The sequence below is a fragment of the Genypterus blacodes genome, unplaced genomic scaffold, assembly GCF_046128005.1.
Source record: "Genypterus blacodes isolate CSIRO-AG114 ecotype Tasmania unplaced genomic scaffold, CSIRO-AGI_Gbla_v1 ptg000516l_1, whole genome shotgun sequence".
Lineage (NCBI taxonomy): Eukaryota > Metazoa > Chordata > Actinopteri > Ophidiiformes > Ophidiidae > Genypterus > Genypterus blacodes.
The window spans coordinates 3,236-20,000 of record NW_027467271.1 but is presented as its reverse complement, the minus strand read 5'-3'; the positions used below and the strand labels follow the sequence as shown (position 1 = coordinate 20,000).

At 49.6% G+C, this 16,765-nt stretch overlaps 1 long non-coding RNA gene across 1 annotated transcript; it reads left to right on the top strand.

Moving 5' to 3' along the window:
- The first annotated feature begins 6,907 nt into the window (after positions 1 to 6,907).
- On the top strand, positions 6,908 to 12,522 carry LOC142990355 (uncharacterized). The gene is made up of 2 exons (XR_012960779.1): positions 6,908 to 8,036; positions 11,596 to 12,522. It is a non-coding gene; the product is annotated as an uncharacterized LOC142990355 (long non-coding RNA).
- Positions 12,523 to 16,765: the final 4,243 nt, after the last annotated feature.

The following is a 16,765-nucleotide window of genomic DNA, read 5'->3' as shown; positions in this document are numbered from 1 at the left end:
AACTCTTATCAATCAGTTTGTATCAGTTACTGATTAGATCTCTGTTGTGTCATTGATCATCGGTGTGTTCATGAAAACCCTTCACTGTTGTTCTGTGATGACTGTAGCACCTCCACTCCTCACTGTACTGGAGTGAAAACAGGCCAGGACTCCAATTGCGCCGGCAAAACACGACTAAACCTCGAGACTTAACTGTGCTTAACCCCTGCTAGTGGAAAGGGAGGAGGAGGAGGAGGAGGAGGAGGAGGAAGAGGAAGACTGTGGGAACAGGAAGTCACACACTTAGTTTTGTTAATGGAATGTTGCCACCACGTCTAACTGCCAAAACTCCAGACTGAAGGACAAAACAAAGGAGCGTTTACATGCACGCCCACGCGCTGAGCCACTGAAAACTTGACTCCAATCAAGGCGTTTACACGGCCGGACCAACCCGTCAATCCACATTTACATTCTGTTAGCCATCACTTCCATCATTATGCTGCATTCAGGGTACATTTCTGTTCTTGTTCATGCAGAACAAGCGGACCCTGTTTCTCTGTAGTTCCACCTGCACCTCCATGTTTGCTGCATGGACTGGTGTGTTCCACTTCAACACTGGTGTTTACCACCTTTTGACGAGCGCCTGAACACAGCATTAGAGCTGCAGCGACCCAGATGTAGTTGTCCCGTTTGTCTTTGCTGGTAGCGTTGTGTTGTTGTGACATCAGAGCAGAGTGAACGTGATGAAGGTGCCAGAGAGCCTTAATCTCATTATCATCGTCTTAGTTTCCCGTCTCTGGGAGCTCACAGTTCCTCCCTCTAATGAGATTAAGAGGCTGAGTGTGCGCTCACTCGGCCTCAGCTCTGGTCTCAGCTGCAGCGTTCGCCCACATGTCGCTGTAATGAAGTACAGAGTTGGAGTTGATGTGCTGCCCGACCTGGTTGATGCTGTTTCTCTGTACACAGTGAGAGGCAGAACAGCTCAGGGGGTCAGAGGTCGACGTGTTCCTGCTCCTCCTGCGGTATGAAGCCAGGATCCGTGTTCCTCTCAGCCGTGCATGAGCCGGACACGTGCTCGTCTGCAGGCTGGCCGGCCGCCATTAGCTCCAGTCATCTGATCTGAGTGTGTTTGTGCAGGATGTGTTGTTTGACTTGGTGTGTTTGCTCGCTTCAGTCCCATGAGCGATATGAGAGAGCGTATGTGTGTGTGTGTGTGTGTGTGTGTGTTCTCTCCTGGCCGCAGAGTAAATCAATGTTTTGAAGACGCATCTCCAAGTAACTAAACAGTTCCTGTATCCAGATTCCCGTCACAGGGCGGCTTCTCGGAAATGGACTGTAAACAAACAACGTCCCTCTCCTGAGCGCACGTGACGCCGGGCACTGGGGGAATATCAGTGCCATTAACAACACACACACACACACACACACACACACACACACACTTGACCTCGGGGACACAGGAAGGGAACGCCGCTCTTTGCCCGTACGTGATGTCATCCGTTCCCTTGGCTATTTTTAAAGATTCATGAGCAGAGACGATCATTCAGACTTCAGACTTCAGGACGGCCGAGCAACCGGACACCGGCACATGTTGCGGACGATATGTTCAACCTGTCGCAGCTTCATTTAACATTTCATGTGCGGCGTGATTTACGTCTGCAGCCGTCTCGTCCCGTCTCGTCTCGTCTGGTCTGGTCTCTGTCACAGCTCGGCTTTATTCCCCCGGTTTAGATCAAACGTGGATCCCTGAATGCTGCAGTGATGTCATGTGAGTGAGGCTGAAGCTTGTTGACTCTCTGAGCACAACCTGCTGATAAACCTGTGATAGTTTATCTGACATCTGCAACAAACTGCTGCTCTCAGTGTCTCTGGCCTCCGCTGTGCTACATGCAGCGCTTTCTGTGAGACCGCATGCTGACCCGGGCAGAAGCAAAGCCGCCGCTCCTCCGGCTCCACGCTCTTATTCTGAAGAGTAAGGAGGGTACGAGGCAGCGGCTTGGTGCCTTTACTTTGATAACTGTGTGTGTGTGTGTGTGTGTGTGTGTGTGTGTGTGTGTGTGTGTGTGTGTGTGTGTGTGTGTGTGTGTGTGTGTGTGTGTGTGTGTGTGTGTGTGATTCATTCAGGCTGCTGATCTCAGAAACACCTGAAAGTTTTCTCACACTGGTGGGAAACGTTTGGTGACAGATGTGATGCTCGGTCACAGATCACAGCCCAGCCGCGTTGACAAAGTGTCCTTGAGCAAGTTGGCGAGCTCGTACCCGCTCACTTCCTGCTTGTCTGCAGTGTAACGGCGTGACTGAAGCTCAGCACAGACGTCTGTCATCAGAGTCTCTGATCTGATTGACGGTGAATTTTTCAGTTTTCTGTCTTTCTCGCTCCACTCTCTCTCTCTCTGGTTGAACTCTTTGATGGAGCCGCTTGGCGCTGCACAAAAGTAAAAGCGGCGTGTTTGCCGTGTGATAGCGCTGATGTTGAACTGGAGTGCAAACATTGACTCACAGTCACAAGGAGAGATCAGGCTCAGCAGGAGGAACGCACCGGGAGCGACTCTGTTGTTGAACTTGACGTGGACCGGTGGTTCAGCCAATCAGTTGTCGGGGAAACGGGCTCTGCCTTCAGCGTCAGTGGCGTCAGTTCAGTTCCTCGTACAAATACGCCAATAAGCAGAAGTAAGAACACGTTTGAAGCAAACACCAACAAACATCTGCTGTGGACAAACGGAGCAAAGGAAGCTGAGCAAAGTTCAGCCACTTATCTCCCGGCTCGGCCCTGACAGCTGAAGCTCACCCTGACACGCTCAGATAGCCTCAGCCGGGCCGCAACATCAAACACATGAGTTTAGACACGGATAAGGAGAGGAGTCGTCTCGTTTCAGGGCCGTCGACTCGACCGTTCACCAGAAACATATCTGCTTGTGCCGCCGGACCCTCATTGACCCTCATTGACCCTTATTGACTTGTTGTCTCGCTCTGTTGTCTCGTCTTTCCACCCTGGCCTCGCCCTCCTCTGTGCGCTCAGGTCGGATTCCTGCAGATCCAGAATCCCTCCAGCATTCAACCCAAACACACAAACTCAAGCAAAACTGGCTTTGACGCAGGAAGTAGGTGAGGGCGCTGGCGGGGGCCGTATCAGGTTGAGCTGCAGATACGTGATAGGCGTGAGACAGACGGCACGCAGAGTTCCTGAGGGAGCGGGGACCCACATGAGCGCACGCCGCAACAGTCGCCGATTAATAATGCAGACGGCGTCCGGCACGAAATGAAAGAACGGCGTCAAGGACTTCTAGTCAAGGTCAAGGAGAAGCTGCTTTCAGGAAGGCTGCACTTGGTTTTAGGTGTTTGTGTTGTCGATCCGGTTGCGGTTTGTTGTTTGTGTCTTTTGAACCGGGGGACATGTGAACTTTACACAAGGTCAGAGGTCAGCGCCAGCAAAACACACGCTCGGGTGTGACGTTAGCCTGTCTGGACACCTGTAGTCTAGTCTGGGTCTCTGTGAGGAGGAGATCTGAACACACTAACAGGAAGCTGGCAGGTGATCATCTCAGGTGTTCAGGTGCAGGGGGGCCCAGCAGGAGCTCACATGAACCCGGTTACATTAGCTCACTGACCCAGATCCCCCCCCCCCCTCCCTTCGTCCTCCTGTGAGGCCAGAAAAACAAAAGCTTAGAGCTCAGGAATGCAGAGGAGCCTTCAGAGGAGCCTGAACGCACCGCTCACAAACATGTTTCACTCTGTTCACCTCCACCAGAGAGAGAGATGAGGCGTTCACTGCCGTTCCTCTGTTTGTGAGCTGGGATCTGAACACATTGAGCCTGTAAATCTGTTTCTGCTCTCAGAGAAGGAAACATCCCCCCAGATCTCAGAAGGTATTTAGCCTGTCTGAGTTTTGTTTTGGTTGAACTCTGAAAGGGACTTTTCCCTTCACCAACAGTTCCTTCTCTTCTGGCACATACAAGTCAAACTCTGAGTGTGCGTTTGTGCGTTTGTGTGTCTGTGTGTCTGTGCGTCTGTGCGTCTGTGTGTCTGTGTGTCTGTGTGGCTCAGGCTGAGACGTCTTGTCTTGTTTGTCAGGTTGTGTTTCTCTCTTCGGTGTCGTCTTCTCTCACGTTCTGCTGTTTGTCTTTGACGCCCTGAGGTCTAGAGAAGCCTGTTTCCTTGACAGACCCGGTGTCAGACCCGCTCCTCTGCGGCCCACAGGACCCTCCCTGTGTCTACCTGCCGTGGACCCTTCAGTGGAAACGTGTGCATTCCCTCTGGTCCTGATACGAGTCTCTCTGGTCCTGATCGAGTCTCTCTGGTCCTGATACGAGTCTCTCTGGTCCTGATACGAGTCTCTCTGGTCCTGATACGAGTCTCTCTGGTCCTGATACGAGTCTCTCTGGTCCTGATTGAGTCTCTCTCTCTCTCTCTCTCTCAGCACATTCCTCACCGCCCACGCTGCTCTGACAGACTCAGTGCTCAGGTTTCAGACTGCTGAGGCCTTCAGAGGTCCAGACTTAGACTCAGACTCAGACTCAGATCAGAGCCTCGCTGCTCTGACTGAGAGAGACTCTGGAGGATCAGTCAAGACTCGTGCCCAAACACTGGACATGTTCTGGGGTTTGTCCTCTGCTGCTCTGCGCAAATACCTCAGTCATGTCCGCTCAGGTATGAACTGGGGTCAATGAACTCTAGAGGCCGAGCTGTCTCTCTCTCTGTCTTTCTTTCTCTCTGTGTCTCTCTTTTTCTCTCTCTCTGCCTCTCTCTCTCTCTCTCTCTCTCTCTCTCTCTCTCTCTCTCTTTTATCTCTCTCTGCCTCTCTCTCTCTGTCTCTCTCTCTCTCTGTCTCTCTCTGTCTCTCTCTCGCTTTCTTTCTGTCTCTCTGTCTCTCTCTTTTTCTCTCTCTCTGCCTCTCTCTCTCTCTCTCTTTTTCTCTCTCTCTCTGTCTCTCTCTCTCTCTCTCTCTCTGTCTCTCTCTCTGTCTCTCTGCCTCTCTCTCTCTCTCTCTCTCTCTCTCTCTCTCTTTCTGTCTCTCTCAGTCTCTCTCTGTCTCTCTCTCTCTTTCTTTCTGTCTCTCTCTTTTTCTCTCTCTCTGCCTCTCTCTCTCTCTCTCTCTCTCTCTCTCTCTCTGTCTTTCTTTCTCTCTGTGTCTCTCTTTTTCTCTCTCTCTGCCTCTCTCTCTCTCTCTCTCTCTTTTTCTCTCTCTCTCTCTCTCTCCCTCTCTCTTTTTATCTCTCTCTGTCTCTCTGCCTCTCTCTCTCTCTCTCTCTCTCTCTTTCTGTCTCTCTCTCTCTTTCTGTCTCTCTCTGTCTCTTTCTTTCTGTCTCTCTGTGTCTCTCTTTTCCTCTCTCTCTGCCTCTCTCTCTCTCCCTCTCTTTTTCTCTCTCTCTCTCTCTCTCTTTTTATCTCTCTCTGTCTCTCTGCCTCTCTCTCTCTCTCTCTCTCTCTCTCTCTCTTTCTGTCTCTCTCTGTCTCTTTCTTTCTGTCTCTCTGTCTCTCTCTCTCTCTCTCTCTCTCTCTCTCTCTCTCTCTCTCTCTCTCTCTCTCTCTCTCTCTCTCTCTCTCCCTCTCTCTCTCTTCTGTGTTAATCTATCAGATTAGGAAACTTCTCACACACTGAAACAGGAAATGGATGACATCATGATGCGGTGGTATCTGTTTCAGTCCTGATTCTGCTCTGTGGTCCTCAGCTGTCTCAGGTCCCACATGTTCCGGTCTGTCATGACTCAATGTCCACTGTGTGGGATCCCGTGTCAGATGGGTTTGGTTGAACGATTTCACAGAGAGGAAAAGAGAAGTCACCATTTCTACTGAAGCTTGTCTGGGTTTATATCTGATATTACTCATATTGTTTGTGTTGTGAGTGTAGCTATTTAACTATAATGCTATAATGCTAACAACATTAGCAGAGTTTGGTCTCTCTCTTCTCTTGTCGTCACTCAGGCTGACTTGTTCCTGTTGTGCTCCGACAAATATGAATGAATATTCCACTTCCCACCGTCCACTTCCTGTTTTGTGCCCCATTTTTCTGGATCATCTGCTTTTCCAGTGTGTCAACAAGCCCGTGATGCAAAAACCCTCAACCGCTTTGCTCCAACCTGAGTCTTCCTCATTTCACCAAGAAACTATAAACCTTCACCTCTCTCTCTCCCTCTCTCTCCCCCTCTCTCCCTCTCTCTCTCTCTCCCTCTGTCTTTTTTCCCAGCAGGCCTATCAGCTGACTGTGTTTGCTTCCTCCTTAAGTCAATTTGTTCTGTCTTGCATCTAAACTCTCCTGCCCTTGGTCCTGCAGGCGTTCCTCCTTTATTCCCTCCTTTATTCCCTCTCCTCTTTGTGTCTAGAGTTTAATTTACGGCTCTAAAAACAGCTGAAGTTCCGTTTGGTTGAACTTCAGGCCGGTTTGTTTGTGGTTTTCTTTTCTTAACTCCTTTTTCCAAGTTTAGCAGCAAATGTTTCCCCACATTTCCTAATTCTGTCTGAATCCCTCAGTGTGTTTAGGCTGCACTCCTCCTCCTCCCTCTTCCAGGCTCTGTTCAGGAACTCTGCCTCTCTCAGCCTGGAACATTCAAATCTGAGCTCTATATGCAGGCTGACATGCGGTTGCTCTCTTTATCAGCAGAGTCTCTGAGCAGCGCAGTGCAAAATGCAAATGTGATGCAAATGTGTGAGGAGCTGCAGTCCTCTCACCTGAGGCAGGGAGGGAGGGAGGCAGGGAGGGAGGGAGGGAGGGAGGGAGGGAGCGAGGCAGGGAGGCAGGGAGGGAGGGAGGGAGGGAGGGAGGGAGCGAGGCAGGGAGGGAGGGAGGGAGGGAGGGAGGGAGGCAGGGAGGGAGGGAGGGAGGGAGGGAGGGAGGGAGCGAGGCAGGGAGGGAGGGAGGGAGGGAGCGAGGCAGGGAGGCAGGGAGGGAGGGAGGGAGGGAGGGCTCTGCATCTCAGCTCAGAGTCCTCCTGTGGGCTCACACTGATCACAATGATGGACACACACACACACACACACACACACACACACACACACACACACACACACACACACACACACACACACACACTCACAGAGGGAACAGACCTGAAGACTCAGCAAGTTCACCTCTGAGTTACTGAGTGACTGAAGAGAGCAAAGTGACCTGAAGCAGACCAGACTCATATGGGACCACTGGGAGACACATTCTCTCTCTCTCTCTCTCTCTCTCTCTCTCTCTCTCTCCCTCTCTCTCTCTCTCTCTCCCTCTCTCTCTCTCTCTCTCTGCTGCAGTGCATTGTGGTCCATCATGGAGGCAGTTGCACACTCACACAGTACAGAGAGAAGTGTTGCGGCTGTTTTCTGGTCTGTGTGAGTCACGCTTGGAATTGTAGGAATGAGGATTAGGATGCAGCCGGGCGTCGGTAGGGGCTGGAAGAGAGAAGAAGAAGAAGAAGAAGAAGTAGAAGAGAGACCTGGGGACAGACGCAGCAGTGTGTCTCTGTCAGCACGTAAGGCCGGCTCATGTGAGTCTGGATCTCTATGTTCCAGTTGTGTTTGTGTCTGCAGGTTATTTCAGTCCTGTGGTTGTGAACAAACGCTTTAGAGCTTTCATGAGCTCTGCAGCCTTGGCCTTTGTCCCTGCTTTGAATAGTGAGGCAGACCTGCCCTGCAGAGACTATTGTCAACCACCGACCGACCAACAGCTGCCATCGCTGCTGCCGTTAGCAAAAGTCAAGATCCAACCTGCTCCTCTCATTAGAGACGCCCGGGTTCGGTTTTTCCAGTTTCCCTTTTGTTTTGGGTACACAGCCAGAGTGTGTGTGTGTGTGTGTGTGTGTGTGTGTGTGTGTGTGTGTGTGTGTGTGTGTGTGTGTGTGTGTGTGTGTGTGTGTGTGTGTGTGTGTGTGTGTGTGTGTGTGTGTGTGTGTGTGTGTGTGTGTGTGTGTGTGAGCTTTTTATTAGCCATATTCCCGGCGGGCAGGTAGCTGCTTGAGAACAACGGCAGGCAGATGTGAGGTCAGAGGCTCCAGCCGCTGTGCCAGGAACATCCCCACGCACTCTGTGGAGAAGAAACCAGTCAGCACCGCCGGGACAAACAGGGTCAGCTGACTGTGAGGGTAAACAGCCTCACACACACACACACCACCCAGGGGTGCAGAGGGTGTTTACGGGTTTGCAGGATTACTTCACCTCTCAGGACACTTAAGGACTCAGGGAGGTTTGGGTGCCTCTTCAACCTGCAGGGTTTATGTAAGGGAGGACAGCCAACTATGCACATGGGTGTGTGTGTGTGTGTGTGTGTGTGTGTGTGTGTGTGTGTGTGCGTGTGTGTGTGGGTATGAGAGAGAGAGAGGGAGGGGGAGAGAGAAAGAAATGAGAAATGAGAGAGAGAGATGAGAGACTGTGTGTGTGTGTGTGTGCGTGTGCGTGTGTGTGTGTGTGTGTGTGTGCGTGTTATGGGTCTAAACACTGGCCGGTGGTGGGAACGACTCAGTCTTCCTGCTTGATCCCTTCACTTTCCCACAGTCTGTTGATTGTCGTTGGTATCTGCAGCAGCGATCGGGTTACAGGAAGTGACTTCAGCTCACATCTGCTTCCGTGTTCTGTTCATCAATAACCAGTTTACCTACAAGTTCACTTCTTTGTGTACTTTACATGTGGGTTAAAGAGATTAGAGATGTTACATAATAAGGAGCACTGCTGATGATCCAGCATCCAAACCCCAAGCAGGCCTCCAACTATTTCATATTCTATTTCATACTACTTTTAATATTGTTGTCATTTGTCAAGTAAATCTAAATCATAAAAAGTTACACTGCTCCATCGTAGAACAACAAAAATATGAATGATAAAGGAAATGTAGCAAATAATTAAATAAATATAATATATATATACATAATATAATATAATATAATATAATATAACATAACATAACATGATATAATATAATATAATATAATGTAATATAATATAATATAATATAATATAACATAACATAACATAACATCACATGATATAATATAATATAATAATATATATATATAATATAAAAACATTTTATAACTATATATCAGAACTGCACCTTTGTGTTATTACTTTTTATGTTAATGCTAAAAATAATAAAGCTAAGTATCATAATAGTCAAGAAACCAAAGGTTTGGGGCTCCCAGCACAGTCGGGCCCACTGATGGTGTCGGGGTGGAGTTAGTGGCTCATATCAGCTGCTGGTGAAGAGGAAAGTACCTAAAAGTCGCAGAAGGTTAAAGAAACCAAACTGCAACAGGGGTGAACTCAATGAGCCGTTTGTTTATTAAAATATCAGATGAATTTGACTGAGAGCAGCTGAGGCCTGAAGCTGAGGCCTGAAAGGTTGAGAGGCCTGAGAGAAGGTGTTATTATGAAAGGTGTGTCTGTCAGGGACTTCCTGTTTAACAAAACAAAGCCACAGTGAATAGAAAGAACAAGGAAAGAGGGAATTAAAGAGAAACCTTCTGTTAGGCCAGCATCTGAAAGCATCTTTGTGTTTAGGCTGTTCTCTGTCACATCTAAGTGCTGCTGATTTCTGAGAAGGATCCTTTGGTCTCTTAGTTTCTCCTCCTCTTTGTTGCCAAGCGTTCTGTTCTGTTCCCACGGTTTGCCACAAGTCACATGTCAATTAAACGTTGGCGGTTGGCAGCTTGTTCTTCTTCTTCTTTGCGTCTGAGGCGTTTGTGTACCTGTGGTGTCGCTCACTTCTGTTTCTGCCACACTGACTGTTCCTGCTCATAAACTCTGCTCACTTCCTCTTGTGTTGTCTTCCGTTGGCATGGTTGCCAACATGACGATGAATTACAAGCTGAACTCGTGTGTTGATTCAGATGAAGCTGCACTCGGTCTGCTGAAAGAAAACATGAAACATAACACAGAGGCTTCAGAGGCGGGGGGCACAGAGGGGCACGGGGGCTTCCAACACATTCTGAATGTTAATGAGGTCAGTTTGAGTTCTAGAAGGTGTCCAGGTGCTCTGCTGGACACACACTCAGACTCTTTGGTCTTTGGTCTGCTTAGTACGTCTAGGATTCAACACTTAACATACAAAGCTGCACAGTCCTGGCTCAGGCTCAGAACTTATCAATCGACCTCTGTAAGTGCACTCAGTGCTTCTGTGAGTGGAGCCGGCTCACACCGAGGCAGAGTTGCAACGTCTCTCCATCGTATTGCAACATTAATGTTTGTTGATTCATGAGTGACATCATGACAATCCCAGGACATTTGTCATCATCATCATCACCATAGTCATCATCATCATCATCATCATCATCATCATCATCATCATCATCATCATCATCATCACATGACTCATACGTGAAGATGTTAAAGCAGATTAACGTGGAATATAACAGTCATACGTGTTGCAAAATAGTGATTGAGATCAGGGCCAGGAAGGTCTGTCTGTCTGTCTGTCTGTCGGTCGGTCTGTCTGTCTGTCGGTCGGTCTGTCTGTCTGTCTGTCTGTCTGTCTGTCTGTCTGTCTGTCTGTCTGTCTGTCTGTCTGTCTGTCTGTCTGTCTGTCAGCACTCATCAGAGCCTTTTGTGAAGGTGTCCCCTGTCTCAGAGCTTCACTCCTCCATGTTCTCAGCTGTCCAACACAGTGAGTGTGTGAGTAATGCGTGAAGGCACCACACCCACAGAGCAGCACAGAGCAGCACACAGGCCCACAGAGCAGCACAGAGCAGCACAGAGCAGCACACAGGCCCACAGAGCAGCACACAGAACATATTTGGCACCAGATGATGAGACAACATAAACCCTGTGGTTGCTCATACTTACTCATACACTTTGGTCATTTGGATCCAAGTAAGTTGTCTTTAATAAGTCGTCCCTCAGTGTGCACACGGTGCTGCAGATGGCACGTGACATGAGACACACACACACACACACACACACAGCAGCCTGAGCCACATTCCACAGAGAACGACCTCACCTTTCTTCTTTAATCACAAACTCTGCGTCTGTCTGCAGAAACGTTAACGTCAACATCACGTTACCATGGTTTCCCTAAAGAGCGAACGCAGAGCTTTGGGGAATTTGTCTGTTTTCCTTCAGGGTCTGTGTTTTGCATGCGCATACTGTTTTGATCAGATCTTCATTCCAAACCTGCTGCACACACACACACACACACACACACACACACACACACACACACTCTCTCACACACACCCTTCAGTGCAGAGCTAAAGATAAATGATTGGAATGACTCTGACTGAGCCACACCAAAGCCCATTAGTCTGTGGTAAGCTGGTTGCTGGGATGGAGCAGTGAAAGAGTTAACAGCGCCCTGATCTCAGACCTTTGATGCTCTGCTGCAGGATGTTTGTGAAGCTAATCTGACACGTGGGCGTCCATTCGGTGTCCTGGCACAAAACGCCGCCAACGTTTCAGCAATAACACAAAGCGTTTAGGGCTCCGATCGACCTGTCTTACATGTGGCAGCTGCATCTGTCTCACTCTTTTATGTTTGAGTGAAGATAAGAGGAGTGAATGTTTGGGCCACGCCTCACCAACATGGAGACAGTATCAACCAAAGTAGCTTCCATGTTCTGTGCTTGTACATGTAGTCATCCAAGCATGTACACATCATCATCAGAGATACACACAGGCCTCACTCCTCATAACTTCCTGTTTCTGTGTGTGCAGGTGAGGCGGCGCTGCAGGAGGACCAGCGGTGTCCCACGTTTCCATGGAGATGAGACCACAACACCACCTGGACCCAGCAGCCTGACGGGCGTCTGTCATCACCGCATGATGAACGTCTGAGTTTGGTCCTTTAAACAGAGAGACGCTTTATTTTGAAACCTGCTGGCTCGAGCACCTGAGCCAGGTTTGATCTGATCAGGACCTCCTCCTGACCTCCTGACCTCTGGATGTGCTGATGAGAAGAACACTAACTAACCACAAAGAGCAGAATGTTGTTTTATTTCCAGTGACCAGAGCCACACTGCAGTTCATACCTCCACCAAGGCCTGACGGTCCTCCAGTGTTGGTTCAATCTCAATATAACAGCTTATTGCCTTAGACCCTGGACCTCCAGCCTGCTCAGACCCTGGACCTCCAGCCTGCTCAGACTCTGGACCTCCAGCCCATCCAGACCCTCCAGACCCTAGACCTCCAGCCTGCCCAGACCCTAGACCTCCAGCCTGCTCAGACTCTGGACCTCCAGCCCATCCAGACCCTAGACCTCCAGCCTGCCCAGACCCTAGACCTTCAACCTCTCCAGACCCTAGACCTCTAGCCTGTCCAGACACACGGATATTGGTGTAAGTTGTGATTAATCCTTTGAAGCCTCGCTCACACATTCCTCCTTGGTTCCTTTCCTTGCCTTGCTGCGTTCTCTGTGTGAAAGAGGCGACAACAAGAAGCCACCGTGGTCCTTGGTGGAGGTATTAACCCGTACAGTAAGGCTCCTTGTCACCATTCTGCCACCTGTTCTTTGTGTTACACTGTTATCTGCACTTTGGAAGGTTCTCACATTGATCCTTGATGGATCCTGTTGGTCTTGTTGTCGTGTGTTTGACTCCTCTGCTGACATTTAAGCTCAATCAAAGAATAAACTGACGATGTGAAGCAACGCGGTTCTTCAGAAATCCTTCAGAACTTTGGTTTTGGCTCTCAGGTCTGTGTTAGTTTACACTTACATCACTGACTGAGCCTCTAAATAAGCGTTGAGTCAGTGGACTTCATGTTCTTTGTCTTTCCACATGCTAAAGGCGTGTGTGTGTGTGTGTGTGTGTGTGTGTGTGTGTGTGTGTGTGTGTGTGTGTGTGTGTGTGTGTGTGTGTGTGTGTGTGTGTGTGTGTGTGTGTGTGTGTGTGTGTGTGTGTGTGTGTGTGTGTGTGTGTGTGTGTGTGTGTGTGTGTGCGTGTGTGTGGATGCATGATGTTCTTCTGTACGTTTGCGTCTCTAAGCTCTGATGCCTGAATAGAGCCTCAGCTCTGTGGGCGGGGCTGTTGTCTCCCAGCTCGGGTGTCTCTAGGGAGACTGATGGATTATGGGGGATTTCTGTTGGATTTTAGAAAAATAAAGACTGTGTGTTTTTTTTTTTCCCTCTTGTTGCGTCAACCATCAACCAATCACAAAGGCAGCGGCCCGATGTGCCCTGAGGTTGTGTTTACACGCTTCAACCAGCAGACACCTCAGACTCTACGTGGCTGACGCTCTGGATAATAGAGCGTTGCATCATTGAGGACGTCTGCAGGGCCACAGAGCCTCAAAGCTGCTCTGGCCTACTTTGTTATCTAAATCGACGCTCTTACACAAGCGACCTGCGTTTACCAGCATGGGGTCGCGTCCCAACACAAAAGTTATAGAATCATAATATGACTTCAGGCTGCACTGTGTGTGTGTGTGTGTGTGTGTGTGTGTGTGTGTGTGTGTGTGTGTGTGTGTGTGTGTGTGTGTGTGTGTGTGTGTGTGTGTGTGTGTGTGTGTGTGTGTGTGTGAGCATCTCTGTGTGCATGTGTGTGTGTGTGAGCGTCTCTCTGTGTGTGTGTGTGTGTGTGTGTGTGTGTGTGTGTGTGTGTGTGTGTGTGTCTGTGAGTCTGGGAGTCCGTGTGTGTGTGTGTGTGTGTGTGTCTGTGAGCCTGTGTGTGTGTGTGTGAGAGTCTGTGGGTCTGTGTGTGGGTGTGTCTGTGTGTGTGTGTGTGTGTGAGCCTGTGTGTGTGTGTGTGTGTGTGTGTGAGCCTGTGTGAGCCTGTGTGTGTGTGTGAGCCTGTGTGTGTGTGAGCCTGTGTGTGTGTGTGAGCCTGTGTGTGTGTGAGCCTGTGTGTGTGTGAGCCTGTGTGTGTGTGTGAGCCTGTGTGTGTGTGAGCCTGTGTGTGTGTGTGAGCCTGTGTGTGTGTGAGCCTGTGTGTGTGTGAGCCTGTGTGTGTGTGTGTGAGCCTGTGTGTGTGTGTGTGTGAGGGACGTGCCGGCCTGCTGCTTGTTTTGCTCTTCACCTACATTCCACATTAATGCAGCCTCAGTAGATTGGAACACTCTGTCCCTCAGTGAAGTGAGTCACATTCCACATCGGGCTGAAGTAACTGGTTCTGGGATCATGTCAGGACTTGCTGAGGGAGGACTTATGTAAGGACTGCGAGACCTGACCGCTGCTCTCAATAACACACACACACACACACACACACACACACAGAGAGCAGAGCAGGATACACATTAAAAACTGCTGCCGGTCATTTTTACAGACGGAGCCAAACATGCTGAGTGTGAGGAGTGCAGTGATCCTGTGAGAGGAAGAGGCCTGAGTGGAGAGGAGGCACTGAGGCTGATCAGGCCAAGTCCAAGTAAACATGGAGCCTCTTTGTCCTTCTTCAGTCTGTATCCATGGTGACGGGGCTGCTCTCTCACTAAACACAGATTTGTCTCTTCTGATGCTGAGGTCATCTTTGGCCAAATTTGATTAGTGCCCAAGAAACAAAGAAGAATCAGAGAAGTTTCATTCCACATACCTGTTGCATAGCAACTATGTGCTAAGTCCTACACAACCCTGACCTCATGCTGATGGAATCCAGAGCATGAAGAGAATGAAGAAGAGCCTAAATGATGAGGATGATGAGGACACAGGTCATCCATGACGCAGAGTTTCATTGGGTGACACAGACGTGGTCACTCAGTGTGCACGTCAGAGCCCGGTGAGGGTGTAACATCTGTGAGAACACCGTGTCCCAGACTGATGACGAGCAGCTGTGTGTTTGATTAGATGACAACATGAGGGAATCAGGTCATCAGGGAGGAGCCAGACCTGATTTAGCTTCTGCTCCACCAAAACGCTGGCTGATCTCCTATCTGGTGTTGATAGCGCTCAGAGCCTCCAGCTGTGTGTGTGTGTGTGTGTGTGGGTGTGTGTATGAGATCATACTCCACATGTTTTCTTCTCTTTCATTCTCTCTCATTTGTTTGTCAGGATCATAACACAACACGTCTGTCTCTCTGCTCTCTGCTCCGCCTGCAGGTTTCTGCAGGACGTTGTTTGCTTCCATCTATTTGATTTCAACTCCGATCTGAAACGTTTCTCAGTCTGTTATTCTTCCAGTCTTTTGCCAGCTGCTCCTTTCGCTCACTCAGTCTGTTTGTTCTCTCTTTAAACTCCTCCGTCCTCTGCTCTTTCTCTTTCACCCTCTCTTTCCCTTTCATTCTGGTTCAGTCCCTTTCATTTGATCCTCCCCTGGTAAAGTCCCTTCCCTTCTGTATCTTGTCTGTGTGCGGCTCGTTTCAGGAGGAGCTCACGTTCTACCTTCTTATCAAAGTCTTTCCTGGAAATGAGTGAGATCTTTGATTGATGTGTGTGTGAGCTGTGATGTTTGTTTACGCCTCAGGTTTGAGTTCGGGGATCCTAGCAACACATTCAGGTCGTTTGTCTTGAAATGACTGCAATCTGAACATTGTGAGTGTAAAAGTCCAGATGATTATAATTCTTCTACAGAATGTGGCGTCCTGGCTCTCGTCCTGGCTCTCGTCCTGGCTCTCGTCCTGGCTCTCGTCCCCTCACGCCTCCTCGTGGGGCGCCAGAGAACACGAGGACGCCACAGCAGCGTCCTATCACGTCGCCTCTTTATGACGTCATTATTCTGTCCATTCTGGCCGTGGTACGATGGACGATGTGTCTGTCAATCAAGCGAGTCCGTCTTCATACTTCTGTGTTGTGGTGGAAGCGCGCCGACGCACTGACGTCGTTTTGCACCACCCTCCGCTTGGCACTCGAACGCAGCATTAGTTGGCCTCCACTAAACAACTCGTAGCTGTGAGTCCACTCTGTGTGTGTGTGTGTGTGTGTGTGTGTGTGTGTGTGTGTGTGTGTGTTCTGGGTCTCGAACCCCCCCACCACGACTTGGTTGAGTCTCAGGCTGTGTCTGTGTGTGTGTGTGTGTGCGTGTGTGTGTGGCATGTGGTTTGGATTGCAGCCCAGAGAGCATTGAGTGTGGGAGAACAAGGCCCCCCACTGTGCCCCCACTGTTTTTCACATTCCTGCGCCCTGACATCAGCCCGGCTGGAGGAAGGACGTGTGTGTGTGTGTGTGTGAATGCTCATGTGTGCTCGTTGAAAATACCACAATAGCGGGTCGGCTGCGTGCGGGAAGAGAAGAGGCCCCCGCTGACCCTGACAGTCTGGCTCCTCCCCCCCCCCCCCTCCTCCAGAAGCCTCAGCAACAATGCAATCAAAGGCGTGCTTTACATACCACATGTTGTTTTGCCGTATAAATTAGATGGAGATGCCCGGTGATGGTTAAGATGGATTAGCCCCGCCCCCCTGTCCCCCCCCTGGACAGGCCCAATGGTAATTTAGGTCACATGTGGAATGTAAATATTATGCTTTGCAGTATTTGAGCTGGAATGTGACGGACGGCTCCTTTAGTTTCTGCTTCTGTCGTCATGGACGATAACACAGACTGGAGCGCTGACAGATAGAGGCGGGGGTACTGGTCACTGTCCTTACATAGACAAAGTCCCTACACCCCCTGGTGGAGGAGCGGGTGGTCTGCTCTCCTCTGGACCACGTGACCTTCAGCAGTGAAGGTCACATCCACACCAAAGCACCAAACACCTGAAGGAAACTTTCTGTGGTCAGGAGTGTGTTTAAAGTCGAAACCCAAACATCTGTTTCTTTCTTTCTTTGTTTGTTTCACTTTTGATTTGCCTCACAGCGAAAACCGAGACTCTGAACGACTGGAATCTCCAGTGTGAATGTTCCAGGTTTACCTCGCCGGCCTCCTACGGGGGAATGTATTATCTGCGGTGCTGACTGCTCTGTTGATCTGAGGTGTTTGGAGTTTTAGAGACCCTGAATGCACCGTGAAAGTTTCTCAAGTTCCATT